Source organism: Bactrocera neohumeralis, chromosome 6 (genome assembly GCF_024586455.1).
Source record: "Bactrocera neohumeralis isolate Rockhampton chromosome 6, APGP_CSIRO_Bneo_wtdbg2-racon-allhic-juicebox.fasta_v2, whole genome shotgun sequence".
NCBI lineage: Eukaryota > Metazoa > Arthropoda > Insecta > Diptera > Tephritidae > Bactrocera > Bactrocera neohumeralis.
Window position 1 is genome coordinate 22347042 of NC_065923.1, and position 25973 is coordinate 22373014.

A 25973-nucleotide genomic window follows, 5' to 3' on the forward strand; every position below is an offset into this window, starting at 1 on the left:
TTCGCATAAAAATGTATAAAAACCTGTTATTTTCTCGACAGCAGCGGGAGGGAAAAGTATAAACCGTATATTATTGTTCTTACCCTGGAAAAAGAAAACAAATTTAAAAAAATTATCAAAAAATAAATAAAATAATACATTTTTGATTTTTTAACTTTAAAATATTTTTCTTGGGCCGTCCGGCATTATGAATAAGAATACTTTTTTATGGCTTGTATATGCATATCTAAAGGATATTCCTTGATTTCATCTTCTGGAGTAACAGAGAGATACTATATTTAATCATTACATGGGTAAAAAACAGAATTTTAAAAAAAATTTTTTCTCATATTAAAAATGAAATATTTTATAAGAATTTTTTATAGGTACAAACATTACAAAGAAATTCTGAAATTTTTGGAAAAAGGATTTAAACTCGGCCAATGCGACGCCATTTCTGGTTTTTTAAATAGTTGCAATCGAAAAAAATCCTTTGTCCAAGTTTTAAAGAATTGTACTTCAAAGACTTGTGAAAAATTTCATGAAGATCACTTGAGTAGTTCTCCAGAAATCTTGCCAACCGTTTTCAAAAAATCTTTTTCGAGAAAAACGCGTTTAAAGACGACGAACATAGCCGTGCCGAACGCACAAGTTCTCAAAGCTTTATCTCCGAAACAATTATCGGATTAACTTGAAAATTTAGGCACTAATCTAGAGGTGTTGTAGAAGTTAATAAGACGATGAAAAAATTCAATTTTTTGAAACACGTAAACCCATGTAACCCCGTAAGATATTCAGAGTGCATCCCTTGTTTCACTGTTCTGAATTTCAGAGTTATCATATATATATTGGTACATTAAATATATCAGACGAGAAAAAAAAGCTGATTCGAACAGAAAGTAATCATTCTATTTTCGAGTTATATGAACGACTTTTTAAGGACCTTATATATTCATAAGTACAAAATGGAAATTTGGTTTCATATCTCCAATAATTATGTAACTAGAAATACGAAATATATATTTATATTGATTGGAAAATGTACTAAGAGGATTTATGGGGAAAGTAGAAAAGATCCTTCAGATATGAGACTTTTTAGTTCAATGCCGATATTTGAAGAGTTAGAAGAATGATTTTTTTACGGTTTTTTACGCATTAGGAACTAAATTTAGACAGTGAGTAAGAGAGTATAACTTTCACATATATCTCCCATACAAGCGATCCTTCAGATTTGAGAACTTTCAGCCTAAATCCTTCAATTAGAGCGCTACGAACGCATGCTAAATTTGGTAATACTTTTATTTACCAAGGGAATAGGAATGTAAACACTAAAAATCATACAGATCGGAGAACGCACACATAAAGCTCCCATACAACCGATTGTGCAGTTGTGATACTTTGTAGTATAACTTCTTTATTTAAAGCGTTTGAAACGAAAAATTTTGCCAGATGTTTATCTACTGGGGACTAAGTGTACAAAGTGAAAAATATTGAAATCGCATGACTTTAACATATAGCAGCCATACAACCGATTGTTCAGATAGGAAATATTCTACTATAACTTCTTTTTATGAAAAGCTACGAACACTGAATTGAGAAATATTTTTGTCCATTATTGTAAGAATATAAATAGTAAAAATCATAAAGTTCGGAGCACTCAAACACATATCTCTCATATAGCCGATCATGCGTATGTAAAGCTTTGTACCAAAACTCTTTCAGTTGAAGAGCTACGAAAACTAAATTTGGTTATATTTGTATTTATCAAGAGTAGAGTGTGGACAGAAAATATCATACAAATCAAAAGACTTAAAAATATAACTCCCATATAACCGTTAGTTCAAAAATGAGTTTTTGAGCGATAAATCATGTATATAAAGAGCTGCTAAAACTAAATTTGGCAAAATATTTGTCTTTTAGGTATAGAGTGTAGACACCGAAAATCGAAAAGATCGGCGGACACTAAAATATAGATTCCATACAGCATAGAGGAAGAATTACTATCTTTTGGTTTTCTTTTTACTTCATTAAAAAAATTTCGTTATTTTCACACACACACATGCAGCTGCATTACGATCGCGGCCAGTTCCTTCCCAGAGTTACTCATTACACGTGCATTTTTGTTGTTGTTTTTTCTCCTTTTGCTTAAGAATAAATCACGCACCTTAACATGTGGGCGGTCGTAAACCATTTGTCTGCCACAATTGAATTTGATTGATTTACATAGATAATGAAACAAAAGTAGTATTGAGAAAACAATAACAACAACAAATAGGTCGCTTGTGAAATTGTTGCTTAAGCTGCATTGACTAGACCTTACAGAGGCACTACCTGTTTGGCGCACGTGCATGCTAAGTAAGCGATAATCATGCCGCTTAGGCATAGATATGTAAATATGTACGCATATACAAATATATAAATATATGAATTTGAAATTTCTGTGCGTATCTGTGTGTGTAAATCTGCATTTATAGGCGGCTTAATGCCTTACAGGTGTTCAAGCGCTTTCTTCGTTACTTCTTTGTATATATGTATGTCAGTATTTATTGTAAAAATTTGTATATAGCGGCTTATATAATTCAACTCATTCATATTAAAATTCAAGCGTATTAAATTTTAAGCATATTGATATGAAATTTCACGTTGACACGCACACACACATAATATAAATCAATAAATTGTGGAAATTTCAATAATTTTATCGCTTGGTATTTATATTACTTTATGGAAAAGCGCTTAAAAAGCTGCTGTGGCTTAAGAAGCGCTTGTCAAAAATCCATAAATGTTAACACGCTGATTTTCGGAATGCATTGAGCGCTGATTTGGCCGCACATAATTTATGGCCGCGATGGAACACACCTTAGCTGGGTAGGCGACAGCGCCAGATGTGCGCAAGTACTTAAATATATATATACATATACATATATATTTTTTTATATTCAAAAATTTTATATATGTTTGTATTTTGAAGATGTTTATATGGGTTGGCTATAAGCCCAGCACAACTATCTAGTACTCATGCTCATCTACATAAATACAGTGATAATACATATATATGTATGTATAAGTAAGTAGATACATATACACACATTTAAACATACATAATACGCTTATGACTTACTCTTCCATATCTGCTTTATCCATTGTCTGCGGCCTTATAACAAAAACAACTCGACAATTTGACAGGCACAAGATTTATTGACCTTCTTCAAACAAATTTATAAAAAAGCTCTCATCCCATAAATTGAAAGAAGAAAAAATGTTGAAAAGCAAAAAAAAAGACAAGAAAAAGCGTTAACCTGCACCGCAGCTATAATACCCTTCACATGTGCATTTCTTATAGCCTAAAACAACATAAAAATATATTTTTCTTGATTTTGGAGGGTCAATTTGTATGGCAGCCATATGCTATAGTAAGCCGATCTAATAAATTTTTTCGGATATTATAGAATTTTCTAAAATAATAATATGTGTCAAATTTCATCAAATTATCTTGCCAAATAAAAAAGTTTTCCATACAAGAAGTTGGCTTTGGATCGGTCAGTTTGTATGGCAGCTATATGTTATAGTGATTCCATTTCAAAAAAATTTTCGGGAATTGTAGCGTTGCTTAAGATAATAATCTATGCCAAATTTCTTGAAGATATCTTGCCAAATAAAAAGGTTTTCCATACAAGGAATTGGTTTGGATCGGTCAGTTTGTATGGCAACTATATACTATAGTGCACCGCTCTGAACAATTTCTTCCGTGATTGTACCCATGACTTAACCAATTTTCCCTGCTAAATTTCATGGCGATATTCCGTCAATTGAAAAAGTTTTTCTTATAAGAACTGCATTTTTATGGGTCAGTTTGTATGGCAGGTATAGGCTATAGTAGTCCGCAATCGGTGGTTCCGACAAATAAGCAGCTTCTTAGGTAGAAAATAATCTGTACAAAATTTCATAATGATATCTCAAAAACTGAGGGACTAGTTCCCTCCAGTTATTACAAATTTCGTGACAAACTTAATATACACTGTTCAGGGTATAAATACCTAAATGTATGTGGTAGGTATATGAACACCAAGCATATTAGAATTTAGAAATATTGTAAAACGCTATAAAATATGAATATAAACCAACGACAGCCACAAAACCAACGAAAATAGATTTTAAAGTAAAGGAAAACAACAACAACAAAACAAATTTTAGAAATTATGGCTAAAAGAGAAAATTCATAAGGCACGCACACACACATACACATGCAGACAAGTGTAAAATACATGACAGCTCATGCGAAGAAAAGGGCATGGCATAGCTTGGCGGCTGTGTTGCGCCACATGCAACATGCAAGCATATGTAATTGTTGTTGCATTTGTGCTGTGTAGCATCCCGCCTTGGCAAGCGTAAAGCAAAAGCCAGCGACGCAACAATACGGGTCATTCCGTAAATCATCCAACAGTTCATTATAAAAACGCATATAATTACGAAATAATGTCACAATGTCATAACAAAACCATACAACAACTCTCCTCTCCTAAGCATATGCTACATGCTCATTTATTGCTACGAGTTTTTGTATGTGTATGTATGTTTGTTGAAATTTAAGCCCAGAATGTGTTAGAGATTTGTAGCTGTCACACAGTTTAGTTGCAGCGAATGTCAAAAAGTGACCCACATTTTAGTCCAACGAGGCGGGAGACCAGCTGTGCACGCCCAGTTGGTGAGCTTCTTGGTTGAGCGAAAGTGAAGGCGGCTGGTTTTGGTGTTGAAAGAGTCGGTGGAGCACAACAAGAAGCAAGAAATATATATAAAGATTTTTTTTATTATTAGATGTTAACTGTTTCGATTAAGGGTTTAGTATCTTTGGCTGATCTACTGAAGCCTTACAGGAAATTTCAGTCACTTTTTATTTTACCAATACCGTTTCAGGAGCTCTTGTTCGTACGCGATGAGTAACCTTAATATTGATTGTGGATACTTTTTCTTATAGACTTACTTCAACGAAAAAACACGACTTTTCACAGATCCATCGGACTAAATATTACTTCGTGGGAGCGACAACCAATTTTAAGTATCTGATTTACATATCTAGCCCTGGACAACGCGTGAGCTTAGCAGACACTGATCAACCGCTAGCTCCTGTGCAACTGCGAAATCCCGCTGGCCTAGTGTAGAGCACATGAGATCCTCTTAACTTCTTTCTCTCGGTACGGTTCAGCTTGTCGCAATTGTAGAAGTTCGTACTGGCCATTGCCCAATAGGCGTGCATGCGATAAGACAGGCAATTTTATCAACAAAACATGGAAACATACCGGCGATCTCTCCTTCATTGTTAAGCTTTTGCGAGTTTGACTTTGAAACATCTCAGCAGTCATATCTCCTGCCAACCTGTCGAAATGGTCGCAAGTGATATCAGACGGCTACAATGGCTTTGTTTGAGAGTATTTTCGATCGATTCCTAGAACATTTAGGTATCACGATGGACCGGCGTTCTCAGCTCTGAAAGTGGAATCCGTTTTCGGATCGACCTTTTTACCTAACCTAACCTGACCTAACATATATATAATATTACGATAAGGACATCAGTCAGGACTGACTGACTGTTCGGTCAGGTTAAGTTAGGTTAAAAGGTCGATCCGAAAACGGATCTGATCTGTATCTGCCGAAAAATGTTCATCTTTAATAACGGCATTCCACTTAACAAGGTGCTTAAATGGAAGTAAAAGCTTTCAACTTCTGACTGTTGCCACTTACCCCTTTTATTTTAGGTGGGAAGGCTTTTGAACAGCAAAGTATTCTTTCACTCAGAACATTATAACTGCTACAGGTTGTATCGACAAAAATCATTATGGACTCCAGGAGGTAATATTGGTATTCATGTTTCCTGTCAAATCTTGCAAAATAATCCGATATCAGTCTGTGACCCTTCGTTGGTTGATGTTGATTTCCGCTGCTCCAACATTTTGAGAAACCTGCTTTTCACTTCGATCTTTTAGTGGCTGTTAGAGGCACGGATGATTGATATGATGACGGATAATGCATTTGTTCATCATCACGGGACAGCATACTGCAAATTTCAATAGCATCCCGTGATTCCATATGTATATAAATGACCAACGTGACGAGCTGACTCGATTTACCATAGTCGCGTTCGACTCATATAAGTAAAATAAATGCCAACTAGTGCCTCAGTTATTGAGATATCGGTCCTAAATTTTGCACACGTCCTTTTCTCATCAAAAAGCGTGTTATTTGTTGGAACCGCCGATATCGGACTACTATAGCATATAGTTGCCATATAAACTGAAGGATAAAAACTAAGTTCTGGTATGAAAAATATATTATTTGACGAGATCTCTTCACGATGGTTTGCTCTAATTAATATTCAAGCCGGTGCTATTAACTCCGAACAAATTGTTCAGATCGGCTCACTATAGCATATAGCTGTCATACATAGTAATCGTTCCAAAAGAAGTCCTTATATGGAAAACTTTTTTATTTGACGAGGTATCTTCACAAAATTTGATGAGACATGTTGTTAGATTCAATTCTAAAATCTCCGAAGAAATTGTTTAGATCGGGTTACTATAGTACATAGCTGTCATACAAACTGACCGATCAAAAACCAGTCCTTATATGGAAAACTTTTGTATTTTAGTAGATTTCTTCAAGAAATTTGACTCGAATTATTGCCTAAGGCAACGATATAATCTCCGAACAAATTGCTCCAATCGGATCACTAAAGCATACAGCTGTCATACAAACTGACCGATATAAATCAAGATAAAGAAAGAAAACAGTTGAACTAAAAGTTTGTCAGTTATTTAATAAATAATTGGCTTCAAACTTAATCTTCAAAGCAACTTAAATAAAATAACGCTTTAGAAGAAAGACCAAAAAAAAAGGCTTTGCCAATCTTTGACTTCTGGGGCACACACTACTCGTTAGAGAAAATCATTTAAATTCAAATTAACTTCGCACAAAATATATATTTACTAGAGAGAAAAGCAATAATAACAATTAATTAGTTACTAAGTGCGGCTTTTCTTAATACTATTACTGTAAACAAAACATTTTTCTAATATTTTAATTTAATTTAATTTGATTAGTTAATCCACTTTGCAACAACGTGGCTTAGTAAACTTTGTACGATTCGATTACTGTGACTGACTTGGGTCTATCAAATGGAAATTAATGCCATGTGCTTTCTAGCACGCAGCTGTGCTTTACGTTAATCAATTTTCTGTTGTAATTGTTATTGTAATTGTAATTTAAGACCCGCGCAGAGTAACAGACAGGCACTGATAAGACGTTGAACATCAACCGACACACAGCGTAAATATCTACAAGCATATAAAAGTGTATATATGTATTTAGTAAAGAGTATATATGCACTAGCATATATATACTATATATGTATATATGTATATATAATTACAAATAATCACATCTGTATATACAAGTATGTGAGTAGGTATGTACTTTTTTGCAGGGACAACGCCGTAGGTGATATCATCGGCCAGCGGCCATAATGGCTGGCTGGGCCAGCGTTGAAATGAAATGAAATGTGAAAATTCAAGTGCTTCACTAATAAATCAACAAACTGGTAATAAGTAATGACGAATTATGCGCTCAGCGTTTAAAAATAAATTAATATTATCATGCAGCTGGAACGCTGTAGTCGAAAATAAATGCCGTAAAGATGATTTAATTTTTGCAGCTTTTATTGCATTGTTGTTGGAGTAAGAGGAAAAAAGCAGAAAAAAAGTAGAGAAGAAGACAGCTGAATGTTAAGTGTAGTGTCAGCAATGTTTTCTATGCATAGTTTTAATTGAATAACTGATATTTTTGCGTTTCATTAAGTGGGAGAGTTCTCACACGTGTTTTTTGGACTTAAAAGTTGACTTTTTCAAATATTCGCTCACCTTTTATAATGCTTTAAAACTGGCATTTTTAAAAGAAATTACGATCTTTAACGATGACTAACGAGCTAATTTATCGGTTGCTTGAAACTTGAGAAATTGTTCATTAGGATTTTGATATCAGATACAGAGGTTTAGTACGAATTTTGCATGCAAGAAATCATGATTTGTACATTGTTATTGCTATTTTTTAGAAGATTTTTTTTATCAATATGTTTGTGAAATGGCATGAGAGATATTTTATTGACTAGCGTGATTGAAGGTAACACCTTAAACTCCAGCTTCTTAAGATCTTCCACTGTTTTTCAAACTAACCTACAGGTCTCTCTCTCGGCTTAAATGTAGTAGAACATAAATTAAAGAAGAGACCACGTTAAGTGCCTGGAAATTTTTTAGCGAGCGCCAGTTACATATGTGCTTATACCTACGATGTGACTATGAATCATAGTTCTTTCCTCAAATGCACCAATTCTTGTTAATTTCTCTAGATTTCTCTACAAAAGCTGGTAGACTGGATTATAAGGCCGTCATTTCTAACAAATTTTGTTGATCTATAACAAGAATAGAGAAAAGTTTGGAACTAAACTACGTGAGTACTATTTGGGGTGATTTTATTTCAATTTGGACAACTTAGAGCAGCTTTTCTGAGGTGGTTCATTATACACACATAAGATAGTTCGATATAGTAATCTATGAAAGCGCGCTCAAGACACAAGATTAGTGGAAATTCTCATTTAAAAAATACTTTGGTTGTTACTCTTAAATCTTACGAGTCAATATTCAAGACAAAACTAAAATTATTCTCTTAAAATTTCGGTCAATTTGGTGTGAAATCTGGACTATTCTGTACTTAGTATAAGTTGGTTTCGGCTATTTAAAGAATTTGGAACAGTTCTGAAAATACTGTTTTAGTCAGAAAACGGAGTCGGTATTTTCCTTGCGAAGTTAAGAAGATAATTCCAAAAACTCTGTCATCAGTTGGCCTAGGCACAGAGTCAAAATTCGAGATGACTACTGGAAAAGAAGAGCTATTCTGGAAGACGCTATAAAAAATTTAAACACAAATACAGGATTTTGTCTTCTAAACTTAAGCCGTAGACTTGTGCACTTGTCCCGCATTGGCAAGACTACGCTGTAAGTCTTTGAGGTCCCCACTAATTTTCTTGGACCAAAGCAACTGAACTCCATTTGGTGTCGCAAAGGACCAAAACTAGGTCGTAGATATTCCAGAGTATACCAGTTGAATGGGTCTTATATAGGATGGTAATTAACCTTTTAGTAGGCAGCTTCTTGCTTTGACAAAAAATGATAAACAGGCAGATGACTTGGATCTTACAAGTGGCTGTAGCTCTACTTGATATTCTTTAAAATGCAGATTTTAGTGAAGTTTCTCAGAAGGTATATAAGAGGTCTAAGATATCCATTAATGAAAAATACGTAGTTAGTTATGAAAAATTCAGCATTAAGGGGCTAAAGCAATAGTAGAGATAAATATTTGGCTGTCATACTACTTTTATTTAAGATCTAAGGTGGGGAAATAAGTATAATTTTTATGTCATTTTTATTCCCCAAGTTTGACTTACAGTTTATGTAATCAAAAAGGGAACTTCGAAGACTCTATAAAATACATTTCTGTATAAATGATCAGCGCGACGATCTACATATGTATACTCCCTTCTGTCTGTATGTACTTGAAAAAAAGAACTCCATTTTTGAGATATCGATCTGAAATTTTACAAACTTCTTTTGTTCTTCAAGAAGCGGCTTATATCTCGAAATTGTGGATATCGGACCACTATATCATATAGCTGCCATATAAACTGAACGATAAAAGTCAGTTCCTGTATGGAAAACTTTTTTATTAAAAGAGATATCTTCCCGAAATTTTACAAGGATTATTACTCAAGACAATGCTACAATAAACGAAGAAATTTTTGTGATCGGATCACTACAGCTTATAGCTGTCATACAAACTGTACGATCGGAATCAAGTACTTGTGTGCGAAACTTTTTTATTTGACAAGATATTTTCATGAGGGTTGGCATGTATTGTTATCTAAGATAGTGCTATAATCTTCGAACATATCGTTTACATCGGACTAATATTGCATATAGCTACCATACAAACTAATCGATCGAAATGAAGGCCCTATATGGAAAACATTTTGATTTGACGAGGTATCTTCACCAAATTTTACACAGATTATTACTCAAGACAATGCTACATTATGCGAAGGAATTTTTCAAATCGGATTATTATAACATATAGCTGCCACACAAACTGACCTATCAAAATTAAGCACCTTTAACGAAAACCTTTTTATATGACAAGATATCTTCACAAAATTTGTCATTTATGTCAAACAGACACTCAGTTTACTTTAAAAATATATAGCGATCCTCGCATGCTTAAGATTTTTGTTGCTGTTTTTGGTTTTCTGACCACTTTGGAGGCACTTTTCATTTACTAATTGCGGATTTTGTGTTAAAAAAATATCAAAAATATTGAAACAATTAGTTTTATGTAACTTGTAACAATAATAAACAATTTACGATACTCAAAAAGTGTAATAATCTTACAAAACAATTTTTCAAGCAGTAATTACGCAACTTTAAGGACGCATGTGTATTTTCAAAAATGGCCACTTTGTCATGCTCGCACAAAAATTGTCGCAAACTGTCGACACACAGTTGAATGAACTCATTTCGAGAACACGGCATGTGTGACTTATACACACACGCATGCACACACACACACACACATTCAATTTGTTGTTTGTAATACTGTCTGGACGCAGAGAGTCTTAAATATCCTGGCATGCAGGAATTTCGTGGTATCTCATAACAGTGTATGCAGTGAATGAGGCGTTACAAGCGACCATAGCGCTGCCAATATGACTACGGACATTTTTCTGCGCAGAAAAAAATTCGAAAAAGAAATACAGCAACAACACATGTGTACACATATTGGCTGTAGCACATTTACCGTTCCCGTTGGCATGTCGGCGACGCCCCCACATGCGCACACTTGGATGCGTGTATGTGCGACAGCCGACCACACATTGTCGGTGGCAGGAGTCAACGACAGCGGCATGAGCGAAGCAGACATAAACTCTATATAAATATGTATCTATCCTTGCCGGCCGCTCTTATCCTGTCAACCACAAAAACAAAACAAAAGTCACATATGAATGAAATAGAAAGAAATGAGCGTTGAAAAAATGGTTATCTGTTACCGTTACACACATATACTCCTCTCACTCTGTGTCACCGTATGCACATAAGCCGAGCCAAACCACCGCTAACCACATGTGTAGGTACAAGTACGAAAAAAAATTAAAAGAAAACAACAAAAAAATCAGCTAGGGGTAGGTTTGCTATTTTTTGCCACATATTTTTTTCTTTGTTTTTGTAATACGTGTACTCATATGGGTGGATTTATGCGCATAAAAAATATCTAAATCCACACATATGCACATGTGTGTGTTTGTTAGTTATATGTGTGTGTGTTACTGCGGCTATAACCACACCCGGTTGCATGCCACACGGCGCGGCAGCTCTACACCAAGCTCCTTCTGACTTTATTACATTGATCCTGCACACATTTTTTCGACATTTATGTGCATTTAAGTAAACACTGGCTCAATGATTGTGTTCTGTGCGTATGTATGCGTGTACGTTGGAATGAATGTCTTTGCAACACATTTCTGTTGCTGGCTTGTGGAGCCAGCGTTATTGCCGCTTACTAATGGCAGCTTTCCTGCCCACATGCGCGCTGCCGCGTTATCCTTACACTACAGTTATATTTGTAGCACACTGGCAACATTTCGTTTTTGTTGTTGTTGTTGTAATATCTGCTGACTTTGTTACTTTTGTGCGTGTTCACTTGTTTTATGCAACGTCCTTTGCCTGCCTTCAACCTTCCGCAGCAGTTTTGCATTGCTGTTACTATGCAGTATTTACTGCTGTTGTTGTTATTATTGTTGTTGTTGTGGGCAATTTGAAGTGCGTAGCGCGTGTTGCGTGTTGCGTGCGTCTTCATCATTTACGTGGCACTGCCATGTTTGGCTTCATTTCCAAGGGAAATGTCTAATAAAAATGATTTATGCTTAGCAGCCAACAGCCAAAAGCCAACAACAACGCCGGAGTGAGGCGCTTTCCACGAATTAGTCGAATTAGAGACCTTGTTGAATTTCTCAAAGTTTTCCCAACTGCTATTTAACATATTTAGTTTGGCTTGGTTTATTTTTAGTTGGCGTGTAAATTTTTTTTTTTTTTGGATTCCATGTCGAAGTGCGTAAATCGTTAAAGAAAATCGATATTTAGTACTTTAAGGGAGCTTATTTTTGGTGAAAGTTTACGCGGAATATTTTTTTGGGGTATTTTGGGCAGTTGAAGGTGTTTCTTGTGAGCAGTGATTATGGCTCGGCAGGCAATTTAAGTGCCCAACTAATAAATTTCCACGTTAAAGCCTCTAACACTTACCATACCCAAAACATACCCAAAATATACCCAAAAAATTAACCAAAATGTCTCGAGTCGTTTCAAAAGAGTTGAAATCCCTTACTATCTCTCTGTTGCCAACATGATGATTTCCAAGCACAGTTTCTTTAACTTTTTCACTGTTATCGTCATTGACAGAGGGGAATGAAGAGCTCGCAGAAGTCAAGTTTTCGCTGACTTCAAGATCATCACTTTGTGCTTTGTGCCACTCAAGTAGCATTATATATGAAAATATGTCAACCATTCCGAGTTAATTTCGAAAGATGAACCTACGAATCCTTGGCATCTTCGGTATATTTCATATAAATAACTCTCCCTGCTCCACCGATGTGGTCCCAGGATAAATTGTTCTTATGCCAATACCCCAGAAGTGGTCAGCTTTGACAAAACGGAGAGCAATGATCTTCTATCAGAACAACGCCAGGTCACACATGTGAAAACTATCCCAATTGTTTGCAAATTGGTTTCTATGAGAGCAGCTTTATGAATTCGCTTTGCCACATGTTATCGTACAAAACCTTGCACATTTGACCCAACCTCAAACTCAGCAGGTTTAAATAGGTAATCAGCCTTGCTAAGGATAAGCTCAGGCTACTTTCGCACCTGCCACTGTAAGCTCAAAAAGCATTTATATAACCTGGGCCTGGCTTCTTTTGCAAATTGCCGGTTCTGCGACAGGATAAAGGCTCTTGGAACCATGTTTCCAAATAGGAATCACATCACCTCACTAGCACCCTGCAGTATATTGGAATTTTTCAATATGCTGGAGCTAAGTGGGACGATGTGACTTAGGAGAGGGCACAATAAACCTTAGGTCGCGGTGCAATAAGACCAAGTCATTATATCATATAACGGTAAGGCCAAACAAATACTTCAAAGCAATGCTTTTTTAATAATATTGCGAATAGAAATTTTTCCGAATCGCTTTATAATGAAAATAATGTAAAAGTGTGGCAACACCTTAAAAAAACAACAGAATCCTTCTTCCTTCTACAAGCCTTTATTGTAATACCAATTGTGTCTTACATCGTTAATTTCATCAATTTTATTGAATTACATTGTTCAAACTTGTGGCAACCCTGTTAAAATATTTTTAAAGTTGTGTATTATTAAACATTTGCAAAATAATATGCATATTTAGTCTACGCTATCTTTTATTTTTTTATATACTTATAAATTTTCGACAGGTGGCAACCCTTTACTATTAATATTTAAAACATTAAAATCACTAATGAAAAACTTAGGGTGCATTGCTCATTTCATCAGTTTTGTTGAGCTAAGTTTTTTCTACAGGTGGCAACTCTCTTAAAATACTTTTTAACTTATGTATTCTTAACCTTTATAATATGGCGCTTATTCTACTATTTTTTTATCTCATAATTTTATTTTACTTGTAAATTTCGAAAAGGTGGCAACCTTTTTTTTAAACACAAATTAAAATATTAAAATAATCGAAGAAAATCTTTTGGCTGCATTGCTCATTATAACAATTTTGATGAGCTAAATTTTCCGTACAGGTGGCAACTCTCTTAAAATACTTTTAAATTTGCAGAATTCTTAAAGTTTTTTCGTCCTCCTCTGCGTTTTCATTTGTCACTGACATTCTAGTAACACTCCACATTCTATTTTTTTTATTTGCTTGTACATTTCCAACGGGTGGCAACATTTTTTGTTCAAAAATATTACCGTGAGTCAGCTAAGAAACAAAAATACTCAAGTCTGTTCAGCTTTCACTCAAGTAGCAATCTATATACTACGAGCGTGGCGAAATTTTGTTGCGCTACAAGATTTCGTTGCATTCCACATACTTTATTTAATTTATATAATTATGTAATTTCATTTAATTTTTTTTGTTTAATTTTATATAATTTTTTTCATTTTATAACGCAGCAGTTATCGAATTACTGCGGCTTTAAATAAATATAAAAAGCTCACGATCACAGTGAGTCATCGCTTTGGTGGCGCCCAAAACTGCGAGCTCCGATTATTTCAAGTAATTTTCGCCGCTGACAATGCATACAACTAGCAACAATAAAATTGAGTCAATTTCACATTTTAACACTGCAATTATCTGTGACAAATTACCGCGCTGGCGCTGCACCCATTTTCACAGCGCCGAAACGCCTCCAAAGCAAGCGGTTTCAATTCCGCACTCGGGACAGGCAAATGAGGCGCTTTGCCCAGCTGGGCAGCGCCGAAGTCCATCTGAACCGGCAACGTGTGGCCCACACAGGCGGCTGAGCGACCACTTATGCGCCGAAATCCAACATTGACGAGCAATAAATCAAAGGCGTTTTATAGCTTTGCCGTGTTAATTCTAAATGGCAGCACAAAATTAGCAAACTGAGTTAGAAACTCTTTGCTTTGATGACTGGTCGAACACTTTTATGGTGTAATGTGAGCTAAACTGAATGCAAATCGCTTAAGTCTGGAGTTGAAAAATTGAATAAATAATATAAAATATATAAAAGAAGTCGAGAGCGTTTATTGTCAACTAGCTCACAATCGCCGGCTATTTATAAAACTGCGCAGCGCAAGACCCCAGGGTACATATATACATATATATGTATGCATGGATGTGTGTGTGTGGCCCTGTTGAACGGGGTACGCGAACAACTTTATTGACACAGCTAATTTTGATTAATTGAAGAGTGCGAGTGCGATTGCGAGGGAGGCATGTCAGCAGTCAGTGGGCCAAGCGCGCCGGAGCGCAGGGGTGTCGGTGAATTGCAGAAATTTGTTAATTAAATGCGCTGGAATTTCGCTCGTCTCGTTTTTTTCTTTTCAATCTATGTATCTACATATGTACATACCACTTTAATTGTGCAATGGACAGTGGAAATGTGTTGAGTGATTGGCAGCCTGTTGCTGGCACTGACGTTGCGAGCAAGAAGTTTACAGCTAATAACACATATAAGTACATTATTTGTATAGATATGTATATTGTTTGTTATATAAAAAAAGTTTCTGCAAACCCAACTGCTAATAGAAACGTTTTTGGTGAAGGACTGGTCCATTTAGGACTAGTATTGGTCCAAGTTTGAATTTACTCCCATATTTTTTTTGTAATTTTATCACCACTCATGCCTCTTTAAGCAGCTTAGACATGGTTTTTGATCGGGAAGTGGACCGATTAGTAAAATTTTACGGTATAAATTCGCAACTTTGCAACTGGGTTTCTCAATTTTTTGTCCAAAATGTGTCAGAAAAGTGCAGTTCTATTTTGTTTGTTTAACAAAAAAGTTTTTGCAAACCCAAAAGTCAATTGCAGAGTTTCTGGCAGAATACTGGTTCTTTTAGGATGGGTATTGGTCCGAGTTTGAAAAATTCTTTGTAATTTTTTAACTTCTTATGACTCTGTGGACAGTTTAGACGTAGATCTTGATAGAAAAGTAGAACGTTTAGTTATAATTGTGGTATAAAACTTTGTTTGTGATCGAGAGGTGGACCATTTAGTAAAAAATTGAGGTTTATTTTTGCGGTTTTGTGCCTGGGTCCGCATATTTTTATAGAAAAATGTTTTGAGAACTGGCTAATCTAGAATTCTGCCTTGTTTTTTATGAAAAAAAAAAATATTTGCAAGCCCAAAAGTCAATTGGAGCGTGTTTGGCATATGACTGGTCCATTTAGTATGGGTACTAAGCCAAGTTTGAGAATTTCATTTGCTATTTTTTAACTTCTCATGACTATATGAGGGGCTAAGGTGTTGTTTTGGACTGGTAAGATAACTCTTTATTAAACTTTTGAGGTATATTTTCGCGCTCGAGTCTTGAAATTTTTGTGTAAATATTTTTAAGAACTAATTAGTCTGCAATTCTGCCAGAAAATATATATTTATATAAAATTTCCACAAATTTCTGTATATTACCTGCACCTGCAAACATATATTCTTAGTCACAAATGAGCTCAAGCCAGCGTAGTTACATATGTACATATTTAAAAATTATAAATTCTAATTTTTTGTTGTTATTATATTTCTTGTTTTGTGTCTACGAACACTATGCCTATCTACACACAAAAAAACACAGCTATATAGAGTCTAAAGTGTACATACATGTATGTATGTATATACATATACTTATATAACTATATATATGTATGTCCATACGCGGCGGGGAATGCGGTGGCGGCCGCCTGTCATTTAGCAATTTTTGCCTTTTATCCACAATGAGATGGCACATTAACATAAATGGCAGCGAAATGGCGCGCAAATTTGCGGCACAGCAATAAAACGTGGTGAGGCAACGCACGGTTAAGCAGTGAAATGCCAATAAAATGCCGTGTAAAAAAAATTACGCGTCCATAAAATTTATGCTGGGCATATATGTATCTGAGCGTGTGTGTCTTTGATGCGTTGAGCTTGAAAAATTTGCCTTTTTTTAGGTTCTTGAAAGTAAAATATCGGAAGGTTTGAGCAGATCGCATAACTGCAAAATTTTTTTTGGGACCACATGAGCTAAGAAAGTAGAAGTTGTGACATAAATTGTAATGTATGGCTTCTAAATAGTTTCTGTAGTACATACTAAGTCTTCAGCAGCGCATAATTTTGAATAAATTTGAAATTTTGTAAATGTTTTCTAAAGCTTTAAGCTTTTGGAGCTTCCACACTAAACTCCCTTTGTGAACAAAGCTCTGCGTATACTTAAAATACCCGCTGAAGATGTTTGAAAGAATAATTTCGGAAGGATCGCATGCTTGTAAAATTTGGTTGGATCAAATTGGGTTTAAAAATTAGTTATTCTTGAAAAATTTTGTATGAAATGCGCCCAATAGTTCCTGTAGTATGTAGATCATGTATCAAAAGCTAACAATTTTTAAAATTTTCGAAATTTCGGAAAAGCTTTTAAAGCTTTCAGCTTGTTGAGCTTTCACACTAACCTCAATTTAAGCAGAAAGAACGTAAAATATTCAAAATACCTTTCGAAGCTCTTAGTTATCAATTGAATAAAGCTTCATGGCAATATAAGATCATAAAAGTTTGTTTCACAATGATTCCTTACAACTAATATTAAGTAAAGCCCAGCAAATTTGAGACATATAGAAAACAAATCTGATTTTGCTACTCTTTCGGGTATTTAGAACCGATTTTAAACTATTTATAAGGTTTATGTTTCAGGCACTCATAATTTCTAAAGATTCCGAAATTTTGGAATAGCTTTCAAAAGCTTTAAGTTTTCACATTAACCCCAATTTAGGCAGACAGAACATCAACTATTAAGAATACCTTTCGAAGAATTTTATCAATTAAATAGTTTGTTTCACAATGATTTCTTACAACTAATGTGAAATAAAGCCCAGCAAAGTTAAGTCCCATAGAAATATACGTATTTGACGAAAAATCTGATTTGGCTACTCTTGTGGGTATTTGGAATCGATTTTAAACTAAATATGAAAATTTTACTTTACAGGGAGCCTTTTCTTACATTGGACTGAAAAGCTTTAAGCTTTCTGAGCTTCCATCCTAACCTCGTTTTGCGAAGTTCAAATACTTAAATACTTAGAATACCATCTGAAGATGTTTAATATTTGTCTTACGAACTGCTTAAGATCGTTTAAGTATTTTAACAAAGATTCATAACATTATTCAAAGATAAGCTTGAAGACGTCCTTTTAGAAGTATATGAAGAAAATAACTGTTTTGGGTACTCTTTAAGGGTTTTGAAACCGATTTTAAATTATATAAGAAAAGTAAAATCTACAGAAAGCCTCTTCTTACATTAGACTGAAAAGCTTTAAGCTTTCTGGCCTTCCATCTTAACGTCGCTTTAGAAAGTGAGAGCTTTGAGTTCTTAGAGCACCTTCTGAAGATGTTTAAAATTCATCTTACGAACTCAATAAGATCGTATATTGCGGATTATAGGAACCGATTTTCTATTACATATATAAGATAATTATACTCTCGAGAGATCCTTTACTTACAAGAGCAGTGCTTTTCAAGAGTTCCATACTGATTTTAAAAAAAATCATGAATCACTGCAAAGAATAACTAGAATAGAATACGAGTAAAGTAAGGAATTTTATGACATTATCTTGGCATATCCAGGTTCGCATTGGGTATCAGACTACCTTTATTATAGAGTTTATAGAATCTCAAGGCAGACTTAACCTCAATCTTCAAACTTAAGGTACATATATTTTATAGAATATTTTTTTATGGCTACCATCTAGCGGCCAAACTTGGTTTAGTACTAGGTCTTTTGGAGTTCACAACTTTAATTTGAGTTTCCAAAAGCCGCAACAAGAAGATTCTAAGTGATTGAGATTAGCCTTTAAAATATTGGTTAGACATAAAATGTGCTTTCATAAGACAATAAGCTTCAATAACCAAGAAGAAAACAAATTTATTTCTTGCTAAGACAATCAGCTCAGCAGAATTTTCGAATTTTTAATACTATATGGATAACAACAAAAACATATTTCTCATATTATTTTACAATAAAAATTTCATATCGAAATCGAAATTATTTAAAAACCCGTCATTAATCCATCTTGTTACGCTGCCATTTTAGCACACATAAAATACCGTTACTTAATTTCATAGTCGCTGAAATGAACTTTCGAAAAACACAAACAGCAAGCCAAAGACAAACGACAAGTCAACTAGAAGGAAAAAGAAGAAGAAAAAGTTTTGGTGCGAAAATTGTGCTGACCTTCAAAGTAGTAGAACAACAACAATGCGCATACACGATTATAAACTTTATATGGTAATAGCAACAACAAGAAAAACTACATCCGAAAGAGTTATAAGCACAAGAATCGTGGCAGTGAAACTTTAAAATGGTTATTCATGGCAAGATTTCTAAATGTATATCTATATACATATGTATGTATATGTATATTGTATACGATATATATGATATAAATGTGTGTATTTTTTTATGCATATTTATGGCAGCAGAAAGCTATAACAGCGAACAGCCAATCGGCAGCTACTTACTCGCCGGCTTTTTAACCATCAAGCAGCTTGAAATGCTAAAGGAAACAGGTTGTTGTTGTTGTGCTGATGATTTGTTTTTTTCTGATGTTATTGCCTTTTATATTAATAGTAGAATTTTTAGCTTTTACTTGTTGCTATTGCATATCATACACTCATATGTGGGGGATATTAATAAGTACCCCGCTAAGCACTTGGTGGTGGGGTACAGTAGGGTAGGCCAAAAAAAATTTTTTTTAGATAAACATTCATTTTATGTATAACATGGTAAACATTTTTAATTTTTTTTAATAATTCTTTGATTTTGATGTTACAGTTTGTATGGCAGCTATATGCTATAGTGATCCGATCTAGAAAATTTTTTCGTATAATAGCACTGCTACTTTATTAATTTGCCAAATTTTCGAACATTTTTAAAATTCCATACAAGGACTGTTTTTTGATGTTACAGTTTGTATAGCAGCTATATGCTATAGTGATCCGATCTTCGCAATTTCTTAGAAGAATGTAGCATTGTCTTAAGTAATAATTTTTGTAAAATTTCGCAAAGATATCTTTTCAAATAAAAAAGTTTTCCATACAAGTATTTAATTTCGATCGTTCAATTTGTATGGCAGCTATATGCTATAGTGGTCCGATTTGAAAATTGGAATTTATATCTTGGACTATAGTCCGTGTCAAACTTCGTGAAGAAGTTATTTAATGAAAAAATGTAGTGAACAGTTTTTTTGATCCATCCTAGTAGTCCCTGAGGGGTAAGCGAGCGGTTGGCGGCAAACGTCAGCTACGAATGCTTATTTGGTTTTAAGCGCTGTTGGTTGTTGCCAGAATATGATTGATATGCATATATGCTTATACATATATAAATAGGTATATACTGGAATACATACATATGTATGTGTATATGCCAATAATATTTCCTTGGCTCAACTTCTACTCACTTCTTTGGTTCGAAGCTTCCTCCCAAATGACCATACATATATGTATTTATAATGCATATGCATATATATACTCAAATATATACATATATACAAATACACATACATACGCATACACATGCGCATATCACTTATTGCTTGCATTATCGCCTTATTGCTGTTTGCTCATATCGCAGGCACTTGTTTTGCCAATTCTCTTCTTTTTTCTTATTTTTTTATTTTTTATTACTCTTATTATGTACTTCCCACCGATTGCTTATGCTTATCGTAGCAAAGCAAAAAAAAACGGCGAAGAAGTAGCGAAACAACAATAAAAACAACAAGCCGAGAACTTAAGTGCACAAAGCCTTGCAATCGTTCTGTAATCGCTACTGCAGTCGTGTGCAGAAAACCAACAGCGAACCGGCCATTAGAGAGCTACGTAAATACGAATTAAGAGTCATCATATGCTTCCTGTTTCCTTTGCACCATCATTCATCGTACAAAAACTATGAATTTGGCTCGAAGCAATTTTTTACTATCCTTCCTTATTTGTTGGCTGTCACTGGCTTGATGAATGTTGCATTACGCCCAAAGGGCCTGTAGGAAAAAGTTGCTGCAGTGCTTTATATATTTTAGTACCACGCAAAAACATATCCTCAATTCTGACAAATAAATAGTACCGCGGAAAAACTATGAAAAGTTTTAGTACTACCTTGAAGCTGTGACAATTTTTAGTACAACAAAATTAGTACTAAATATTTTTATTGACTTTAAAAAATTCAAAGAATATTTACGAAATATAATTTTTGGCAAGAAATTTACAAATTTTTGTGAAATTTAGTACTAAAAAATTCATTTAAAAAAATATTCAAATACCCTGTACGAAGCCACATCAAAGAAAACTAAATGTTTTTAGATATAAGCCGCTTAATTTAGTACTGGCTGTTGGGCTTAGCATAAGGAAATTATTGTAGGTACTAAAAAATCTTAATTTTCTAGAATCCCGATTCAAAACAACTATTTCTTTTTAATAAAGTTTGAGCAATTTAGGATATTTTTGAATAGTTTAAAAAATTATGAAAATGTTTTTTTTTCCAATTTTTCTATTTTAGTACTAAATAATACCGATTATTTACAATTTCGTTAAGATAAACTCTAATTATTCAGCAAATTATGTCTAATTTATTTATTCGAGTGGAATTTTTTATTTAGTACACAAATATTTTAGCACTATTTTCCAAGATGCTCAACAAAATTTAGTACTAAAAAATTTAGTACAAATTACAGTGGATTTTTTGAAATCTTTTAGTACCTTTTTCTAAATGTTTTTTAACTCTTGAAAAGGTTAAACAAGTTCTAAACTTTAATTTATTACTAAATATCTATGTACTAAATTTTGGTACACACTTTTTTTTATTTTTTTGCTATTTGCATCAATTACTATTCTCTTGAATTAATTTTTTTACTGTTTCACTATGTACTAAAATTTAGTACACACTTTTTTTAATTTTGTTTGCTATTTTCATCAATTGCTATTCTATTAATTTAATTTTTTTACTGTTTGACTATGTACTAAAAGTTAGTACTATTATTTTTTTTACCATTCGCTTAATGATTTCTTCAAGTGTAGCACAAGAAAATCATTAAAACTTAATTTTTTTATAACCGCACCAATTTTTTTGCGCAAATGTGTATTTCCCGCAAGGCTACTTTTAGTCAGCTTCTTACCAAGTACATAAGCTTGTTTGCTTTATTCTCGATACATTCAAGCTGCTGCTAAGCATATAAACTGTTACTTGAATTCAGCTCGCTGTTGCCACTCGTCGTTAGTACATATACACATACATATATGTACTATATGCATTCCCATTTATATATCACATTATTATCTACATAAATATATAGGCAAGTACTAATTCAGCAAAATATTGCTCGAAAAATATGTAGCTCAATTAAATATAATTTATGTACATTAAATAAGAAGTGACATAAAAATATTTTTCAAAAAATTCAAGCAAATTTAAAAGTAATTATATTTTTATATCATTAGCTATAAAATTGAGGTTATAACAAATAATATTTTTAGCAGCAGGTGCAGTAATCACTGCGAAATTTATATTTTTGCTGAGTTGACCGCAGGAGGTAGATATTTTTGTATATTTTTCTAAATACGATATATACATATGTATGTTCATAAATATATATTACTTTATATTGTACTGCGGATGCCAAGAGTTTACTAATACAATTGATACATATGTATACCATATACAGGTACATGTGTTTATACACTTGTGTGAGACAGAAAGAGCAGCAGCTATAAATCATTTCCCACTGAGTCAATTCACCGTTCGATTTGTCATCATTTAATTGAAAAAAAAAATTGCAAAAGTTTATAAATCATATTTAATGAAGAGGTTGTGCTATTTTACATACTAACATACACATTTGGATGGTAATATGTTTATTATTTAGGGCTTTTTTTGTTTTTTTTTTCATTTTTGATTAATTTTATAACCCGCTAATAAAAAATTATTATGACAACTTCAATGACTTTTAACGTTGAGTTTTACGAAAAAACTGTAGAAGAGCGTATTTCTAAAGTTTTAAATTTTATACAAATATTAAAGATATAAAACTGTACAATAGTACAAAATTTTACTATACAATATTACAAAATATAAAAATGAAAGTCATAGGAAATTTCTTTTAATTTTCATAGAAATATTTAAAAGTGTCTACAACCAGTATTTCATATTATAATAAGTAAAAAAAAAATTAAAAAAAAATTTTTAATTTTTTTGAACCACCCTAATATATTAATATATGTTATTTTATGGTGTCTAAAACCAACTTTTCAGTGTACAGAAAGTAAGAAAAAAATACAAAAATATATTTTAACCACCCTAATATATTAATATGAATGTTTCTAAGGTGTCTACCAATCAATGTTTTCAGAATATAAGAAATAAACGATTTTTAAACACCCTAACATCCGTTTGAATATTGTTTACACAAAAAAATTACATGTTTGCATAAAATTTAATTCGTTTCAGGGATCTACCAAGCAATTTTTCAGACTATAAACAGAAAAAATAATTGATTTCTTTTTAAACACTCTAAAACTCAAGTAAACTGAGATATGAAGTTTTTTGAAAAATGGAAAACAGAAAAGTGCGAGAAATTTCTTTTAACATTTTTTGTTTTAGAATTTATTAAGGTCTACCAATCAATTTTTCAAAGTACAGGAAATAAAAAAATAAAAAATAAAATATTGAATCACCCTTACACTATATGAATATTTTTTGTTCAAAAACAATACGTTTCTTGCATAAATTTAATATTTAAAAAATTTTAGAAGATTAAAAAAAAAAATTCTGAACCACCCTAATGCTCATATGAATATTTTTTCTTGAAAAACGCTACTTTTCTTGTATAAAATTTAATGTTTATAAAAGTGGGTTATACATACATATGTATATATTTTTTGTTATTTTTGTTGTTGTTTTGAGTATAGAAATACATACATATACAGTTTGTATGCATACATGGTATGTATGTATTTCTTGACATATACATATGTATGTATATTCTTCAGCACCCGCTCACTTTCAAACAACTTGAGACCTCTAACCTCGCTTTATTTCACTAATACTTAATGAAAATAATTAATTAATTTAATTAACCGTTATTTTTTATTTGTTTCAGCCACTAAAACACCGCTGATGATATATGATGTTGAAGTTCTGTCCATTAAATGTTGTTCCAAAACGGCTTTGGCATGACTAACTGCTGATGACGAGTGAGATGCGAGCATTGACGAGCGTGAATGCTGACGACAACAAGCGAAATTGTCGGATGCAAAGCAACAAAGTAACGCTTACTAAATATATGTATATACATACATACATACATAAATATACATATATATATAGTATACGCATTGCAAACATATCGATAGCAGGTGAGTAGTTAATTTTAGCCAAGCAAATATAATATCTTGTGTATACATATTATGTATGTACATATGTATTTAGTGTTATGTGTTTAGTATTTATTTGCAATTATACGCTTAGATGCGAGTGAGAGTGTTTTAGTCGGCTGAAGGCGAATTATTTCTGGATTATATGTTGGGTTTGATGGAAAATGTTGAATTAGTCGATATAGTTTTTTTTTATTTTTAATAAAAGTGATGTAAAAAGAGTTCTGATAGCTAGTGGTTAAAGGAAAGTTTACTTTTAAGGGCAAAAATGAGATATTTACTCAATTTATATACATACATAGGATGCAATGTTAACGAGTTGATTAAAAAAAACAATTAATTAATTAGGTTGCTTTATAAAAGATTATTGCAAATACATAGTAAACATTTTTCAAAATAATTTTGTAATTTTTAGAAATTAAATAATTTTTTTTTTAATCTTTTTTGTTAAGTTTTTTACATTTTTTAGTAAAAGTAAAAAAAATTTTAATATACTTTTTTTAATATTTAAAAATGAATATAATTTTAAAATTAAGATTTATTTTATTTTTACTAACGTTTACTTATTTCTTTTTTTTAGTTTTTTGCATTGCTTAATTTTTTTTTTAATTTTTTCAAATTCATATTAACTTTTCTTATTATTATTTTATTAAAATATTTTTTTTTTTATTTTATTTAAAGGTTTTAAATTTTTAAACATACGTATATTTTAAATTTTTGTTTTTAATTTTTTGTTGTATTTTTTTTTAATTGTTAAATTTTTAATGCTTATTCCAATACTTTACTTGCTAAAGTAAAAGCTTTTCAAAATGATTTTTAATTTTTTTAGATAAAAAAACATTTAATTTAATTTTTTAAATATTCTTAATTTCGTTAATTTTCTTTTGTATATTTTTAATTTATTATTTTTTTTTTGCACTTTCTAAAAATTTGAAAATTAATTTTTTAGTTCTTTTATTTTTAATTTTTAGTTTAATTTTTTACACTATTTAAATTTTTTTTAATTTTTTTAAATTAATTTATATTTTTTTGTTGCTTAGTATAATACTTGCTTAAAGTAAAAGCTTTTAAAAGTGATTTTAAATATTTTTTTATTGATAAAAAGTATTTAATTTAATTTTTGAAATAAATTAAATTATAAAAATTAAATTATAAATTTATAAATTTATTTTTTTTTAAATAAATTAAATTAAATTTATTTTTTTATATTTTTAATTTAAGTGCTTGAAAATTAATTTTATTTTTACTCGTTTTTTGAATTTAAACTTTTATTTTTTTGTTGTATTTTTATTTTTTATCCTTTTTTAGTTATTAAATTTATTAATTTTTTTTTAACTACTATATGTATATTTTTTTTTTAATTTAGTAAATTTTTTAAAATTTTATTTTTAGTTTTTTTTGGAATTATTTTTTTTTTAATATTTTTTTAATACACTTCACTTATTTTAACTGCAGTTATCAGTGTTAATGACCGCAAGTGTTTGGAATTCAGGCAAAACGTTTATATGTATATGTACATACTTATAAACAAATTTCATGCAATGTACCTACATACATACATACTTATATACATTTGTATATATATGGTATTCTCTTCAAACTTTCATAGCAACAGTTGTGCTTGATCAAGCACGACCAAATAGTCGTATACACACATTCATACTAACATATAAATATATATGTATGTATATATAAAAATATACATACATACATGTGCTTTTTATATAGACACGAACTCGTACACATAT

At 32.2% G+C, this 25973-nt stretch overlaps 1 long non-coding RNA gene across 2 annotated transcripts in view; it reads left to right on the plus strand.

The window, feature by feature from the left end:
• The window catches only part of LOC126761698 (uncharacterized), a 166723-nt gene extending 142609 nt beyond the window's left edge, over positions 1-24114 (plus strand). For both annotated transcript variants that reach the window (XR_007667389.1, XR_007667390.1), the window contains one exon: positions 23952-24114. This is a non-coding gene — a long non-coding RNA (uncharacterized LOC126761698). The remainder of the gene's footprint in view (positions 1-23951) is intronic.
• Positions 24115-25973: the final 1859 nt, after the last annotated feature.